The 17160-nt window shown below is 38.8% G+C and overlaps 1 protein-coding gene across 1 annotated transcript in view; it reads right to left on the reverse strand.

The window, feature by feature from the left end:
- The window catches only part of LOC311619954 (protein POLR1D), a 50228-nt gene that overhangs the window by 31045 nt on the left and 2023 nt on the right, over positions 1-17160 (reverse strand). The gene's annotated exons all lie outside the window — the stretch shown is intronic.

A 17160-nucleotide genomic window follows, 5' to 3' on the forward strand; every position in this document is an offset into this window, starting at 1 on the left:
CCCCTTGACTGGGAGTTCGGGTGCTCACTATGACATGCTTTGATCACCAGGGGGCGGCGCGGAACATGGCGGGCTTCAGCAACACGGTGCTGGCAGTGGGCGGCAGAGGAGGTGCTGCTGGCCCTGATGGACCCTGATGAGAGTGAGACCAAGGCAGGATGGTGGAGCAGGTGAGCGGGTGGCACCAGGCCAAGGCGTGTGTGAATGGGGCCCGACTGCCCCACCAAATGCTCTGCAAATGGCGACCAGCAGTAGTGGCGGAGGGTGGGGCTGCCACCCAACTCCCAGGTGCTGAGGGAGCAGGGTGGGGACCCGATTACCCCACCGATTGTCCCACAGATGGCCACCAGCAGTGGTGGTGGGGCTGCCGCCTGGCTCCCAGGTGCTAAGGGAGCCAGACGGGAACCCAATGGCCCAGATGGCGGTAGGGAGCAGGGAAAGGGCCCAAAGACTCAGGCAAACGAGGGCGTACAGGGGGCCGGTGGTTCTGGTGCTGCCTAGGGCCCAGAGGTCAGCTGGGAGCTGCCCTTCCACGTCAGATGCTTCTGCTTCGATTGCCAGCCAGGCCTAGGGACCATACCCATGCACGAATTTTGTGCACCAGGCCTCTGGTATAGTTAATAATATTGCAATAGCGCCAAAACCGGTTTCGCTCAGTGGATAGAGCGTCGGCCTGCGGACTGAAGGGTCCCAGGTTCTATTCCGGTCAAGGGCATGTACCTTAGTTGCGGGCACATCCACAGTAGGGGATGTGCAAGAGGCAGCTGATCGATGATTCTCTCTCATCAATGTTTCTAACTCTCTATCACTCTCTCTTTCTCTCTGTAAAAAATCAATAAAAAGTATATTTAAAAAAATAATAATATTGCAATAGCTATGTATGGTATCAGGTGGGTACTGGAAATATCAGGGGAGAATACTTTGCAAAGTGCTATATGTGATTATCTAACCACTATGCTGCATACCTGAAACCAATACAAAATAATACTGAAAGTAGCCCCAGCTGTTTTGGTTCAGTGGAGAGAGCATCGGCTTGTGAGACCCGGGTTCAATTCTGGTTAAGAGCACGTACCTCAATTGCAGGCTCCTCCCCAGCCTAGGCCCTGATCAGGGCTCATGCAGTAAGCAACCAATCGATGTGTTTCTCTAACATCAATATTTCTTTATTTCCTATCTCTTCTACTCTCTCTAAAAATCAATGGGAAAATATTCTCAGGTGAGAATTTAAAAAAATACTGAAAATAAATTAAAAAATAAAAAATAAATTAATTAAAACTAATTTTAAAAAGACACAAATCATATTATATATTACACAAAATGCATTTCTTACCTTGATTTTCAGCAAAATCACCTATTGTTATAATCAAGATTTTTACATAAATTATGTTCTATGCACTGTAATAATCTAAAGTATTAAAAAAGAAAATGTAACTATATTCAATGTGAATAAATTTGAATATATTTGTCAAAATGTAATTACCTAAAATGTAAAAAATTGATAATCTAAATTTTATGTTTTAAAATTTCCCTGCAAAAGAATATGATTAATAAATCAGTAGAAAACTTCATTTAGGTTCTATATAAACATACATATATAAGTAGTATGAGTAACACTGCAAATGTTAGCCTCCAAATATAACTAACTATTTCTAATACTGTACCAAGTCATGAGCACCTCCATAACCATGAACTGAAATCCTAAGCAAGAAAACAGAAGTTTAGCATTACTGGGAAATAATATTTTCTTATGGTACAACCTATTGCATTCATGCCGAGATGGTTTTGACAAGTTAATGTGTCTTTCCTCTTCTAAACACTTTTGCAACTCAAATATTTCCTGTATTCTAAAGTCAACAGTGGTACAACCCACTTATCTCCACATATGCAAGCTTCCTTTCATTTAAGGATGCAAGTCAAAATATGAGGAGGTTGTTTCCTGGGTTAAAAATTGTACTAAGCACTGGATCCCCAGTGACAGAGAAATTGTGTTTGTATATATAGGGTCTGCCTTTCTTGTCCAGGTTAAAGGAAATTCTCCTTTGAATATCGATATAGTAAGCACCAAGGATATGATGAAAAATAATGACAATAGTGCCTACGTACCACAGATTTTACACTTAATCCTCACAACTCCTCTATGTAACTATTATTTCACAGATAAAGAGATAAGAAAATAAGGGTCCCAGAAACTTACTAAGGCAACAAAGCCTTAAAGTGATGGGGTTGTGGTATGAGCCCAGGCAGTTGACTATAGGGCCCAGGATCTTAGCAAATTCTTATACTACAGCTATGTTAAAAGTCATGACCTCAACCCTTACAAACTCCAGGCTAGCGAGAGAGAAAGCAAGTAAAGGAATGACAGCAGTATTTTACTGTATTTATTTGTATTTATGACAAGAACTGCTACAGTGAAGATAACACTCTAGTCCCTTCACCTAGACTTTGACATTCTGGAATGTCCAACACTATCCTTTTCTAGGTGACCTCTGAGGATGGGCTATTCTTACAGAGATGACTTCTTCAGTTAAAACTTAATATGTGGACTGATTCTTATTAGTTTGGCTCTTAGAGAAAAACCTTATTCCTCAGTTCATAAGATACCTCATGTAGAAAAGATGTAATAAAATGATCTCATATTCAAAGTAGTAATTTTACACAAATATTTATTCTTAAATCCTGATTAAGGAGCTACTCAGAAGTACAGGGATTCATTTTGGTTAATATTATAAGACATTAAATGTGCCATGGTAAATTTATAAAGGTAATGGAGAAAAACATCTCTTACTAAAAAACTCTGTGGTGGTGAAATAGGGATGGTAGAGAATTAACTTAGAAATAGTAAACTCTGAATAGAAAAGCACATAAATTACACCAATATCAGCAACAGTATATTTGTTTAATAGGTCAATTAGTAAGTTTAAATATATATATATATATATATATATATATATATATATATTCCTTACTGAAATATAAATAAACCCAAAGAACATAAAGTCAAAATAATTATTGAGCTCTTTTACTAAATGAAAGCATTTTATGATGTCCTTAAAAGAACAGATACTCTGAAGAACAAAATTAGTGAAAAGAAAACTGCAAAAAAAAATGGGGGGGGGGATAAAATATAGGAAGATGGGTGTGGAAAATATGACAGAAATGTAAAATAAAATTCCAACTCTCACCGAACAACAATGCAAAAAGGAAAAACACACAATAATTGCACTAAAGAAATATTAGACTATAAAGCCTCTAAAGTTTGCTTCTATGGCTTTCTTTAGTGGGGGTTGAAGTTTGTCCTTTGATAAACACACCACTTACCAGAAAACACCACCTCATCAAACCATGATCTGTAAACAACTCTCTTGATCCTAAAAGAGCTTTATTTCATATAAATGATCTGCAGTTCTCTGCAGACTGTCCAAAACAATGCTTCAGAGTTTTTGGATCTCAGCCCCAAGAATGGCCTATTCAGCAGAAAGTTCGGTCGGCCCGCTGAAGCTATTTCCTTCAGTTGTGTCAAGACTGCAGTAATTAGCTAAAAGATAAGCTTTCCATACCTTGTAGATCTGATCTAATTCATCAAATGATTATAAACTATACTTAGTACCAAGAACCAAGAAATTGAAAACATGTAGAAAGTTCCAGAATGTGTAGGACTTCCTAATTCATGCTCTTTAAAAATTCTTTTCATTTTAGCCCTGGCTGGTGTGGCTCAGTTGGTTGAGTATCGTCCCATGTACGGCAAAAGCAATGGTTCAAATCCTAGTTGAGGCACATGCCTGGGTTGCGAGTTTGTTCCCAGGTTGGATTCATACTAGAGGCAACCAATCGATGTTTCTCTCTCACATAGTTATTACTCTCAGTCCATCTCCCTTCCTCTCTTTCTAAAATCAATAACAACTTATATTTTCATTTAAAAACACATATAGAAAATAGTCTCTTGAAGGTACTACTTCAAGATAAGTAATTTATCTGTCATCAACTGAATTAAGCAATTTTTATCCCATGAAGAAAACATATTGATACTTCGGTCTGGCTTCAGGAGGCAAGAGATGATGGGGAGCCAGTGAAATAGAGGATGCAGCCCACTTGGAGCAGGGTGCAGCCCTCCTGCCTGTGGACTTCTCTGGATCACCAGGTGTTTTCTGTCTTTCACACTTCAGATATCAAAGAGTACTTTGGCAGAGAGAGTTTCTGGATAAATAGTAAATCCACACACAGAGTTTCCTACATCAATAGTTAAGTATAAGAATCTACTATAAAAAATAACTTATTGAACCCAATCAGTAAATTCTTGACTCTTCACAGACATTCCAGTGTCAAGTTTCAGGTGCTAATTTGATAACAAGGAATTTAAGTAGCACAAGGCAATGTCAATGCTATTTTACAATTTAAAAAATCTTACTTAACAGACATGCAAGTGTTTTGAAAATTAAAACACCACAATTCTATTTCTATAATGCAGTAGTTAATGGAATTAAGCAGTTAAATATAAAAGCAAAAGTGACCTTGGGAGTAGTGTTGCTTTGGGGAAAATGTTATATAAAAGTTCAAAGTCAGCCAAAACTACACAATTATGCAAATAAGGTTTTTCATTCTTTTTTTTTTTTAAATATATCTTATTGATTTTTTTTTTACAGAGAAGAAGGGAGAGGAATAGAGAGCTAGAAACATCGATGAGAGAGAAACATCAACCAGCTGCCTCCTGCACACCCCCTACTGGGGATGTGCCCGTCACCAATGTACATGCCCTTGATCGGAATCGAACCTGGGACCTTTCAGTCCTCAGACTGACGCTCTATCCACTGAGCCAAACCGGTTTCGGCAGGTTTTTCATTCTTTTGTAAAGACCCCAACGATGTTTCCTGTTAACGGGAAGAAGTCATAGCTCTGGTGTAGTGCGAACATATTCTTACAGATGCTAAATACAGCAGATCACTAGAAAGTCTTCAGAGTTGGGAAGAAACGAGCACAATGGACTAACCACTACAGGAGAAAAACTCAAAGCATGGGAAATTCCTTTACTGATTAATCCAACCATTAAGTGTGTATCACCCCATACAAACAATCTATTAACTGACAAGAAAAAGAAAAGAAACAACAGAGAGTAATACAACTGGGGATTTGGCCATCAGAAACCAGATGTAATACAGCCAAGAACCAGCAAACTCTACCCTGTTGGTGTGTCTCAATGGTTGAGCACCAATCCATGAACCAAAAGATTACAGTTCGATTCCCAGTCAAGGATTCCCAATAGGAGGCATGCAGGAGGCAGCTGATCAATGATTCTCTTTCATCATTGATATTTCTATTCCTCTCTCCCTTCTTCTCTCTGAAATCAATAAAAAATCATATTTAAAAGAACCACCAAACTCTAAAGTAAACTTTACTCTTCAGGCTTCATTTATTTATTTATTTTTTTTAGAGAAACATCGACTTCTTGTTCCACTGATTTGCCCATTCATTGGTTGCTTCTTGTGTGTGCCCTGACCAGGGATCAAACCCGCCACCTTGTAGTATCAGGAAGATGCTCTAACCAACTGAGCTACTATTCAGACTTATAAATTACTTACATGCAATGATACAACTGAGAAGGAAAATATGAAAACATGTTCTAGAGAAAACGTTTCAAGATTCATTTTACAACATATCAAAAAACTTAAACACTATCTTCTGTACCTGTATTACTGCTATATGTTAAGTTGCTGCCTACTTTAGAAACATCTTGTTTACCACTGACATACAACCCATGCTTGCTGTTGCAGCTGGATTGGCTGGAGCAATGCTAATGAAGAATTTAGACTGTTAAAAATGGAACAGGTACCTAATTGAGACTTCAGGGGAAATTCTAAGAAACAGTTCATGCTGATTACCCAAACAACATAATTGAGCCTGCTCCCAAGGTCTTATACTTATAAAAAGGGCACTACGTTGATAAATGTTCAGGACCATACTTTCACAACTGATTTGAAATAGCAAATCCCTAATTCACAATTCTCCCCCAGCATTTGCTTGATAGAAACTGGGCCATATACTAAACATCTGTATTAATTCATACAGGTCCAAGTATATACAAAACTTTTTACTCTAACATGCAAGAAGCCAAAATAAAGTGATTAACAGCATAATATTATGATATCACTGAACCTCAGAAGAACCCTTGAAGTCATTGTCCCCCTTTTATTTGTTAGGCAATTAATATGTAGGGAGGCCGATTTGTCCACCAGGTCAATTAATAAGCGGTACACCTGATTCTAACTTCTGACTCCATATTCTAGTCCAGGGGTCCTCAAACTTTTTAAAGTGGGGGCCAGATCACGGTCCCTCAGAGAGCTGGAGGGCCGGACTATATGAACTACTAATTCCTACTGTAACACCTCGGCTGCGCTCACTGCCCAAAAAACCTGGCGGGCCGGATCAGACTCCTCTGCGGGCCGCTTGTGGCCCCCGGGCCGTAGTTTGAAGACCCCTGTTAGTCTATCTATGAAGGTATTTTCCACATTTTGAGGATGATCAAGTGTAGCTTTGGTACAAGACAGCTTAAACAGTGAAAATGAATGTATTTAAAAATAATGCCAATGGAGTTTACCATTATGAAAAAAGATAATTTTTATGAACCAAGTATTAGTGAACCCATATCTGGATTCTTAACCAAATATTCTCTAACTCATTGACCCTTTTCATGGTTAAGATGTACAAAAAACAGCCCCATTTCCAGCATGTTTCAACCTGAATTTAGACGTAAATAAAGATTACAGGTCAACTGTTTAGTTTCTCAAACTGAACATCTGGCCAAGCTTTAGTATCTTCATATGTACCTGAGATAACAAAGGCAACATCGTGGACATTAAAAGCTGAGCCTAAGGAGTCAGGCACTCCTGGGTTTGTATTTACTTATAAACTGTATAAGCTGAAGCTGGTTACTTCTGCAAACCTGTTTCCATTTCTATAAATGCAAAAACCAGTCTACCTTGAAACAGGATTAAACTGGTTTTTCCCAATTGGGTCGGTGAATCAGTCTTCTTCACAGTCACAGCTACATGTCTGTTAAGCTGTCTGCTTTTGGCTAAGAATAAGCCCAACTGGCTTCCTCATGCCCTAGCTTGTTCAGCATAATGTCTTAGATGGGGACCAACTTACTAGAACAAGAAAATAGAAAGGGAACTTTAGCTTGCTTGCTACAAGTCTGGACAGCAGACAGTGACATACCTGCAGGCGGACACTTCTAAAGACAAGCATTTTTCAGCAGAATAGTTTCTAATCATAAGGCCCTAGAATCCCCAATTTTTCCCATCTACTTAAGGGCAAATTGTAATCTTTGTCATGTAAACAAATAAACAGGAAGAAAAAAAAAAAAACCTCTCTAGAAATCAAGTCCTGAAAGCTTAGATTACAAGGTCTGATGCAGAACATAATCCAACTCATTTACTTTGATAAAGAACATAATTATATGCTTTATTCTTCAACTTCAGGGAAAGAGATGATAATTGATGCTTATATCCCCAAATTTATATTAATCACTTTTGAATAAAATCTCTGTGAAGTATTCCAAGCACCATAATTTAAGTATGCACGACAGAGAAGGCAAGCAAAACAAGGTCTGAAATAACTTTAGGTAGGGAATCTCAATGATGTATGATCTTTAACTTGAAATCTGAGTTCAAATTTAAATTCATCCTGAGATCCCCATAATTTACCAAACATGGCAGTGAGAAATTAAGAGCTGTAATTGTAAAGCTCAGGAGGATCCAATATAACTGGATCAATTAATTGGCGAGATAATGGTCTTTTGTTAGTTAATGGTTTAGGAAAGCCCCTTGGAAACCTAACTATGGGGACTGGTTGCCAGGGAACCAACAAGATGATTGGAGGATTGGAACATTCAGTCCCATCCCTTGACTTGCAGGTGGGGGAAAGGGGCTGGGGACCGAGTTCAGTTCATTCACCAATGGCCAATGACTTAATCTCACCTATGCAATGATGCCTCTTTAAAAACTCCAAAGTATGGGGGTTCAGAAAACATCTGGGCTGGTGAACATGGGGAGATTAAGGGGGAGAAGGCATAAATACTCCATACCCTGCCCCATACCTTGCCCTATGCACTTCTTCATTCATATCCTTTATTGTAAGCTAATCAATGTAACTAAATATTTCTCTGAGTTCTGTGAGCTGCTCTAGCAAAGTAATTGAACCTGAAGAAGGGGTCATGGGTCCCTCCAATTTATAGCCCATTTGCCAGAAACCCAGGTAACAACCTGGACATGAAATTGGCCTCTGAAGGGTTGGGAATGGGGGGTGTGGGTGGTGTACAGTCTTGTAGGACTAAGCCTATACAATAATCTGTGAGGTTTGTGCTATCTCCAAGCTCAGTGTCAGAATTAACTGCTGTGGAAAACACGCACTTGGAGGCCTTTACCTTCTATCAGGCCACACAAAAACTAGAATTTCTGACAATTTTCTACCAAAGCAAGGGAAAGTTCATTTTCAAAGGCAAAATAAAACCTAAGCAAGCATACATCAGTTAACCCTATTAGATTTTATTTTTTGAAATATTATTGACCCAAATCTGAAACCATGCAGTAGGTGTAAAGTAGAGCAGGTGCTCACAAAACCAACTGTGGCCACACTGAGAGGGGGGATTTCTCACTAATGTGAGATATACTCACTCACAGCCAAATCTGGGCTTTCCAGATCCAAGTCTTGCCTTCTTAGATGTGTATACACAACATACCCAACTCTTCTTAGCCCACGTGACCTCTTTGGACTCTTGGACCATAACAGATGGGTCCATCTGTAAGGTCCACTAGGTCCCCACTGTGTAGACTTCTTCTTTGCCACTCTCTGTGTCATGACCACCTTTAGCCTAAAGAACTCTAGTGTGTCTCCTCCCTGACAGTCCCAGTCTGTTGTCATTTATATGTGACAGACTATGGAGGTAAAGATATACAACCACACATTTGTGGTTTTCAACTCCAAAGATTATAAAATAGTTACTTCAGCCATTCAAATTCAAATTTAGTTTAGAAAAAATTACTATTAATTTATTGGTAAGTATTTTTTGAGCATCTACTATGGGTCAGGCACTGTTCCAGGGGCTGTAATTCTGCCAGATGGTGTTGGGGGAAGGGCTACAATTTTAAACAAGGTGAAAGAGTTAGAAAAAAATGACACATGTATTGAGTTCTTTGGTTCAACCTGATTGTAAACTACAAAGGCAGAAACCAAATAAGATTCACCTTTGCATGCCTAGTACCTGGGACACAGCAGGACTTCAAAAACAACTGCTGAAATAAAATACATATAGTCAACATTTTCCCAAAGCAATGCTACTTATAATTTATGGCATCAATTTATCAAAACAGCAGGTCAGGAGGAAATGTATTATTTGGCACTGACAAAACAGCAAACCTTAAGAGTCAAATTATTTGAATTCCTCCTCATAGTCTCTAAAACAATAACCCAGAACTTTTGCCTCACTGGAATTCTGTGAGGACCAGATTCCAAGGATAATCTTATCACTGTTTCATATTGTTGCTGCTGTAAAACAAAAATGTCCTTTTTTCAACCTCAAGTGGGAGATACGTAGACTAATAAGAGCAAAGGTAACAAATGTAGCATGGGACAAAGGTGTTAGGATGGCAGTATCTAAGGCTCTTGGGGATAGAGAGAAGACATAAATGAAACGATTCCAACATACAACTACCTTTATTGAAGCTTTTTTATGCTTATCACCTCAGCTCTTCCACAGAAGCCACAGGAGAGCATGCTTCCTTGCCTCACTCAAGAATATTTTTTTCTTCTCAAAGCTTGTTAACTGTGGTGGCTGAGTACGCAACTGTTATCTGATGAGGGTACAAACTAATGTCATTAAAAATCATCAGTCCTTCTCTGCAGTCTATTCTGTTGCAGCAGTCCTACCAACACTGACACTTAGTCATGAATGTATATTCTGATTCACTGAATAAATACTAATGATACCCTGCTCTATGCCTGGTAGAGGTTTAAGTACTAAGGACACACATGCAAACAAGGATGAAGCCCTTGCCCTCAGGGAGCATGTATTTAAATAGAGTCAGACAAAAAACATATAATACACATACATATATATAACTAGAGGCCCGATGCATGAATTCGTGCACCATTGGGGGGTCCCTCGACCTGGCCTGCGGGATTGGGACAAAACTAGCTCTCTGACCTCGCCCAAGGAGTCCCAGATTGCAATAGGGTGCAGGCCAGGCCGAGGGACCCCACTGGTGCACTATAGGGGCCAGGGAGGAACACGGGAGGTTGGCCAGCCAGGGAGGGACCATGGGAGGCTCTAGGGACACGCTCTGTCTCGCTCAGTCCTGATTGCCAAACCCCAGCAGGTTAGAGGGTCTGCCTCCTGGTGGTCAGTGCATGTCATAACGACTGGTCAACTATCTTGCCCCTGGTGGTCAGTGCACATCATAGCAAGTGGTTGAGCAGCCTTAGCATATCATTAGCATATTACCCTTTGACTGGTTGAACAGCTGAAAGGATGACCAGACACTTAGCATATTAAGCTTTTATTATATAGGATATCGGTTAATGATGAGTACTATAAAGGAATGAAAGTCAGGGATAGAAAATGGTACAGGACCCAAAAGTTGTGGCTTAGACGTTGAGCATCAACTTATGAACCAGGAAGTCATGGTTCCATTCCCAGTCAGGGGACGTACCTAGGCTGCAGGCTTGATCCCAAGTTGGGGGTGTTGCAGGAGGCAGCTGATAATGATTTTCTCTCATCATTGATGTTTCCCTTTCTCTTCCTCTCTGACACCAATAAAAATGTATTTCAAAAAAAGAAAGAAAATGATGGAGGTTTATATGTAGGCACACATGCTATTTTAGAAAAGGCAATTATGGTAGACAGCTTCCAAGAAGGTCCTAAGGATCCTCTCTTCTTGATATGTGGACCCTTGTAAAATTCATCCCCATGTGGGCTGGACGTACTGAACCACTTCTAACAAACAGAATACAGCAGAAGTGATTGTCTATCCTCTGAGACTAGGATATAAAGACTGTGGCTTCCATCTTTAGCTCTCTCTCTTTCCTGGATCACTTGACCTTGGGGAAGCCAGATGCCATGGCATGAATCAGACCCATGTGAATGAGCTTGTAAGTAAAATATCCTCCATTCAAGTCTTGAGATGATTGCAGCCCACATGACACCTTGATTACAGCCTTATGAAAGACCAAGTCACAATCACCCAGTCAAGCTCCAACCAGTTTCCTATCCACAGAAACTAGGAGAAATGTTTTTGTTTTTCAGCCACTAAGTTTTAGGACAATTTGTTATACAACACTAAATAATACAGTGGTCAAGGATGGTCTCTCGGAGTAAATGGCAAAGTCTCTGATGTGGAACAAGCTAGGCACACTTAAAAGGGAGAAGGCAGTATGACAGCCAGTCACAGGTGATAATATGGACAGAGACCAGTTGGAGCAAGCCAGCCTTGACGACTGCTGTGAAAAATGAGACATAACTAGTATTATGAAGGCTGCTATTCCAATTACTACGAACTGGCTTAAACAATAACCAATATAATAACAATAATAGCAGTAGCTAATATTTTCACATTTAATATACAGTACTAGGCATTGTGCTAAGTGCTTTATTTCACTTAGTCTTCACAATAACCCTATAAAATAGATATTATTATTAGCCTAATTTTACAGAAAATGAATCTGAGGCTCATAAAAATTAAGTTACTCTCCCACATTCACAAGTTAGGAATGTGGGAGATAGGCCTTCTGACTTCAGAGGCCTTACCCTCTATCCCTACACAGTACTATCTTGAAAGAGAGGCCCTTAGAAAGAAAACCTCTTTCACCTTTGAAAAAACAAACAAACAAAAAAACAAACAAAACCGAAATTGTTGTTTAAATCAACTAGTTCAGTCTCTGATTAGTTGGTCCTGGCAGTCTGATTTTCTCTTGGAGCCCTTTAGTATTGGTTGTGGTATTATGTGCAATTTTTTTTTTTTTTTTGAGGTTTGATCTAGGTCAGCATGATAAATTTAGAAAATCAAACAGGCAACTTTTCTTTTTGACATATATTAAATTCCTTAATTAACAAATATGGAATTTACTGAGGATTAGTATAATTAGATAAAATACTAATACATTCCACTTTCTGCAATTTTATACTTAGCTGACCTAGCTTGAGTCCTGGCTTCCTATCAATATTCAGATATTTCGGTACCAAACCAGACATCCATCTGCTATAGAACTTGCTTTTCCTTCCTGCTTAACCTGTTTTGAATCTTGGGAAATATTATAAATGTTCCATCAGAATCTTAATTTCTTTGTGAAAGAGGAACACACAATCCATTTATTTTTTATTTTTATTTACATCCTATTAATAGGAATGCTATTTTAAACTTTTTTCTGAAAAGCAATGATGTTGGCATACTGATAACATTCCATATTGGAGTTCACAAATTTATATTATAGTGCTGCATGGGCTAGAGACAAAAAATAGCAAGTTACTAAAGATTTTTGTTTTCAAGTTTTCACCTAAAAGAAAATTAACAAAGCTAGTTTGTTCGACAGAAATAATGATATAACAACAATAGCTAACACTGGTTGGAGTATGCTATATGGGACAGATAATATCCTATATATCCAGCAGAAATGATGGGCTGAATAATAGTTACAGTATCCCAATCTTACTGGCGAAGGACAAAGAGATCAAACAGCTTGTCCAAGGACATATAGCTAAAATCTAGAGGCAAGATCCAAGCAATAGGATTTCAACAGTGCAACCTGTTAGTTCCTACACTATTCTGCCTGTTATTTAGCCTGAAAAGATATGCAGGATCCCAAGCCCACCAACTTCTGCTTCTAAGAAAGATATGCTTTTCTCAAAAATACAGAAAAAAGTTCCATTAAGATAAATTCAACTTTCCTAATATATATATATATATATATATATATATATATATAATCCAATTCAAAACTCCTACACAATATCCTAGTGTCCTAGACAGTAACTTAATATTCTTTTCCTTAATTATTAGGTAAAAACATAGATTAAAAATGTGATATAAATCTAGGTACTAATAAAACCCACATATACACAATGCTCAAAGTTTGTTTCTTTAAAAAGGTTCATAATCTTGCTTTTTCTATGGTAAATAATTAAGTTCATCTTTAAGAAAATTCTGAGCATATTCTTCTTTATGCTTGGTCTGTCTCTGTTATTTGTTCCAATGTCACCTCTTCAGAAAGGACTTCCTTAACTATTCAATCTCTCAGTGCCCTCTAACCCCCATCATTCTTTTACTTCCCATTTATATCACTACCTTTAATTACATTATATATTTATGCTCTTATATCTATTAGAAAATAAACTGCATGTAGGCAATTTGTTCCTGTCTACATCCCTACACGTGCCTAAATATATATGTACTCACTAATATTTATGGATTGGATAGATGAATGAAAGCAACTTGGTGAATGCAGACAGCTGTAAGAGTCTGTCAGCCTACTGCCCTGCCTGCCTCCTCCTATCCCCAATCTTCAGATCTGTAGTCCTGGATTAAAGTTCTTGTCTAAGATGTAAATTCTTCTAACATGGGTGAGAGAAGGAGGTAAGAGTGGTTGCTCCCATTAGCAAGTACAGGCTGGGAAAGAGATGGTATACCCCATCATTCTGGTTTGGGTCTTGAAGAAGTAGTAGGAAAATAAAGGGGTCAACAACATGGTTGAGGCCATTTACAACACTTCTGTTACCTTTAACCCTATGTATAATCTGTCTCCAAGTTATTTTAATTCTTTTTTAGCTTTCTGGTATTCATCCTTTCACCTCCATTCCTAGAACAGCCTCCTTTTATTACACCTGGACTGTTACATATGCCCAGCTCAATGCTGTCTCCCAATGTTTCCTTCTACTCATCCATTATGCACAGGCATGGGATGAAAAAACAAAACTTATGGCATTCCCTAGCTCAAGAGTCTTTAATGGTTCGTTTACACTGGGAAACAGGAAACTATCTGCAGTGCCTAGCTGAGTGGGTACTCATGAAATAATCATTCTTCAATAGCACATGTGTCAAACACAAGGCCCGCGGGCCAAATCCAGCCCGCCAGGCCTTGCAATGTGGCCCGCACCGCACTGTCATCACTGCACTCCGCTGTCAGTTTATGACATTGTCAGTTTATGACTGTTCAGTAAACCATTCGGCCCGCGATTTAGGCTGGATTTTAGATTTTGGCCCCTTCTCTGATTGAGTTCGACACCCCTATTCAATAGTGTCTCTCCCTGATACCATTCTATGTTCAGCACATAATACTCTTTACTGAACATTAGGGCACTTCATCATAAATGAAATCTGTTTTCTTTTTCATATATACAACTTTCTTCTCTCCAAAACCACATAGAGCTTTTCAGGACAGACTCATCTCTATCTGCACCATTTCTCCGGACTGTGCCAAGACTATGTACTTATTTGTTGCTTAGAGATACATTAATTTAGGATTGGAAGAAATTTCATTATGGAAAAAAAATACAAACCATACTTTAACCAAACTGGGATAGTTTTTAAAGTTTCAAATAGTGAACAAAACATTAAAAAATTGAGTGCAAAAGATTTGAGATCTTTACAAGTATTTGAAAGTACACTAGTGGACTTGAGTAAACTTCTTAGGATCCCAGTTGGAGGGATATCACAAAAATTGTCTTTGATTCTAAAATTATGCTAACCAAAATTGATGACTTTTGCCTAGTGATCTGGAGACTACAATCTCTCTTTTTTAAAATCTTCTCTCAAGGATTTTCCATTTTTTTAGAGAGTGGGAGGGAGAAAGAGAAAAATATTGATGTGAGACAGACACTGATTGGTTGCCTCCCAAACACGTCCCAACCAGGGCAGGGAACAAATCCGCAATACAGGTAGAGGTATGGGTATGTGTGCCCTGGACCAGGAATTGAACCTGCGATCCTGTCCACAGACTGATGCACTAACCACTGAAAAAAACGGCCAGGGTGTAACTACAATTTTAATAACTTGTTCAAAGGGAATAAAATGGTGGGCCATAGAACTTGATATGCTTTCATATTTCCTGAAATACAAGATACTCTTTGGATCAGAATGGTACTGAATAGACATTTTATATAGACACTTTTTTTTTAATCTCTACAGATTCTGTAGGCACTTGTGTGTTATACCAACTAATTAGAGCATTTAGATATTACAGCTATATGCAATTTGTAATTTGTAAAGTGCTTTGAAAAATGGGAAGTGTTAGGTAAGCAAATTATTATATACTAGTGGCCCAGTGCACAGATTCGGCACATTGAAAGGAAATTAATTAGGAGAAATGTTTTAATATCACTATTCACCCTTTCTCTAGGATAGAAGTTCGAGGAATCGGGCTCCCTCCTCTCTGGTTCTGAGGTGCGTCACCCGAGAACTGTTGCTGCCAAGTCACTGAGCTCAGCAGCTCCTGCACTGAGCATCTGCCCCCTCGTGGTCAGTGCATATCACACCTACTGGCTGGTCAAACAGTTGCTTAGCCTTTTATTATCCTATATAACAAAAGGCTAATATGCAAATCAACCAAACAGCAGAATGACCAGTAGCTATGACGTGCACTGACGTGCACTGACAACCAGGGGGGAGACATTCAATGCAGGAGCTGCCCCCTGGTGGTCAGTGCACTCCCACAGGGGGAGCGCCATTCAGCCAGAAGCAGGGCTCACAGCGGGCAGGACAATGGTGATGGAGGGAGCCTCTCGTGCCTCCATGGAAGCACTAAGGAGGTCTGACTGACGGCTTAGGTCTGCTCCCCATAATTTCTGGAAGATCTTCACTACTTCCACACTTACAGTAGAATCTCCTTTCATGCTTTCTTTCTCCTCCTACCCCCACAAATATAATGTAAAAAATTTTTTACTCCTTTTATAATGAATACTCCGTAAGAATAAGACCTGTGTTTCATCCACTAGCATATCTATCCTAGAACCTGGTACATGCTAGGTGATCAATAAAAACAAAATATATTGCTGAAACCGGTTTGGCTCAATTGATAGAGCTTCGGCTTGGGGACTGAAATGTCCCGGGTTTGATTCCGGTCAAGGGCATGTACCTTGGTTGCGGGCATATCCCCAGTAGGGGGTGTGCAAAAGGTAGCTGATCGATGACTCTCCCTCATCAATGTTTCTAACTCTCTATCTCTCTCTCTTCCTCTCTGTACAAAATCAATAAAATATATATATTTTTTAAAAAATATATTTTATTGATTTTGTAAAAAAAATATATATATACATGTATATATATATATATGTATGTATGTATGTATGTATATTTATCTAAAGAAGTTGCATGTAGAAAATTCAGGTTCTGTGGCAGGCCAATAGAAGAGGTCTGATGAGTGAATTAAAGGCTACATGGATTCATCTGGTATTTACTAATGGTCCACTACCTATTAGGCATTGTGCTACAAATTGGTATAATGGTAGACAACATAAGCACTAATAATCACATAGTAAATCCAAGACCAGGAAACAGAGTATAATGAAAGTGCAGGCAAGTACCCAAATTAGGATGGGGAGGAGTCTTACATATAAGTTCTTACCTACACTGCAGTATGACAGAAGAGTTCTCCAGGAAGAAGGAACAAAGCATAGAGTACTGGGTGGGGGTGCTCAGGTTCAAAAGTTGACAGACATTTAGGGTAAATTAAGAATCAAGTTGGCATAAGATAAATATTAATCAAGTTTGAAGAAATAGGACAGTTCTTAGATGTGATTCACTGGTATCTTATTTTTAAAAAATAATTTTGGCCACATGGAATTTTCTTTCTTCCTGCCTTATTTTCTTTCAAATACTGCCTCTTTTATGTAACCATGGGCTATACTTAAGGTACCTAAGGGCTGGCCAAAATCTGTTTGGCTCAGTGGATGGAGCAATCGGCCTGTGGACTGAAGGGTCCCAGGTTTGATTCCAGTCAAGGGCATGTACCTTGGGTGTGCAGGAGGCAGCTGATTGATGTTTCTCTCTCATCGATGTTTCTCTATCCCACTCCCTTCCTCTGTGTAAAAAAAATCAATAAAAAAATGTATATATTACACACACACACACACACACACACATATATAAATATATATAAATATATATCTATATATATATATAT

The sequence above is a fragment of the Pipistrellus hanaki genome (assembly GCF_964339955.1).
Source record: "Pipistrellus hanaki genome assembly, chromosome: 3".
In the NCBI taxonomy this organism is placed as follows: domain Eukaryota; kingdom Metazoa; phylum Chordata; class Mammalia; order Chiroptera; family Vespertilionidae; genus Pipistrellus; species Pipistrellus hanaki.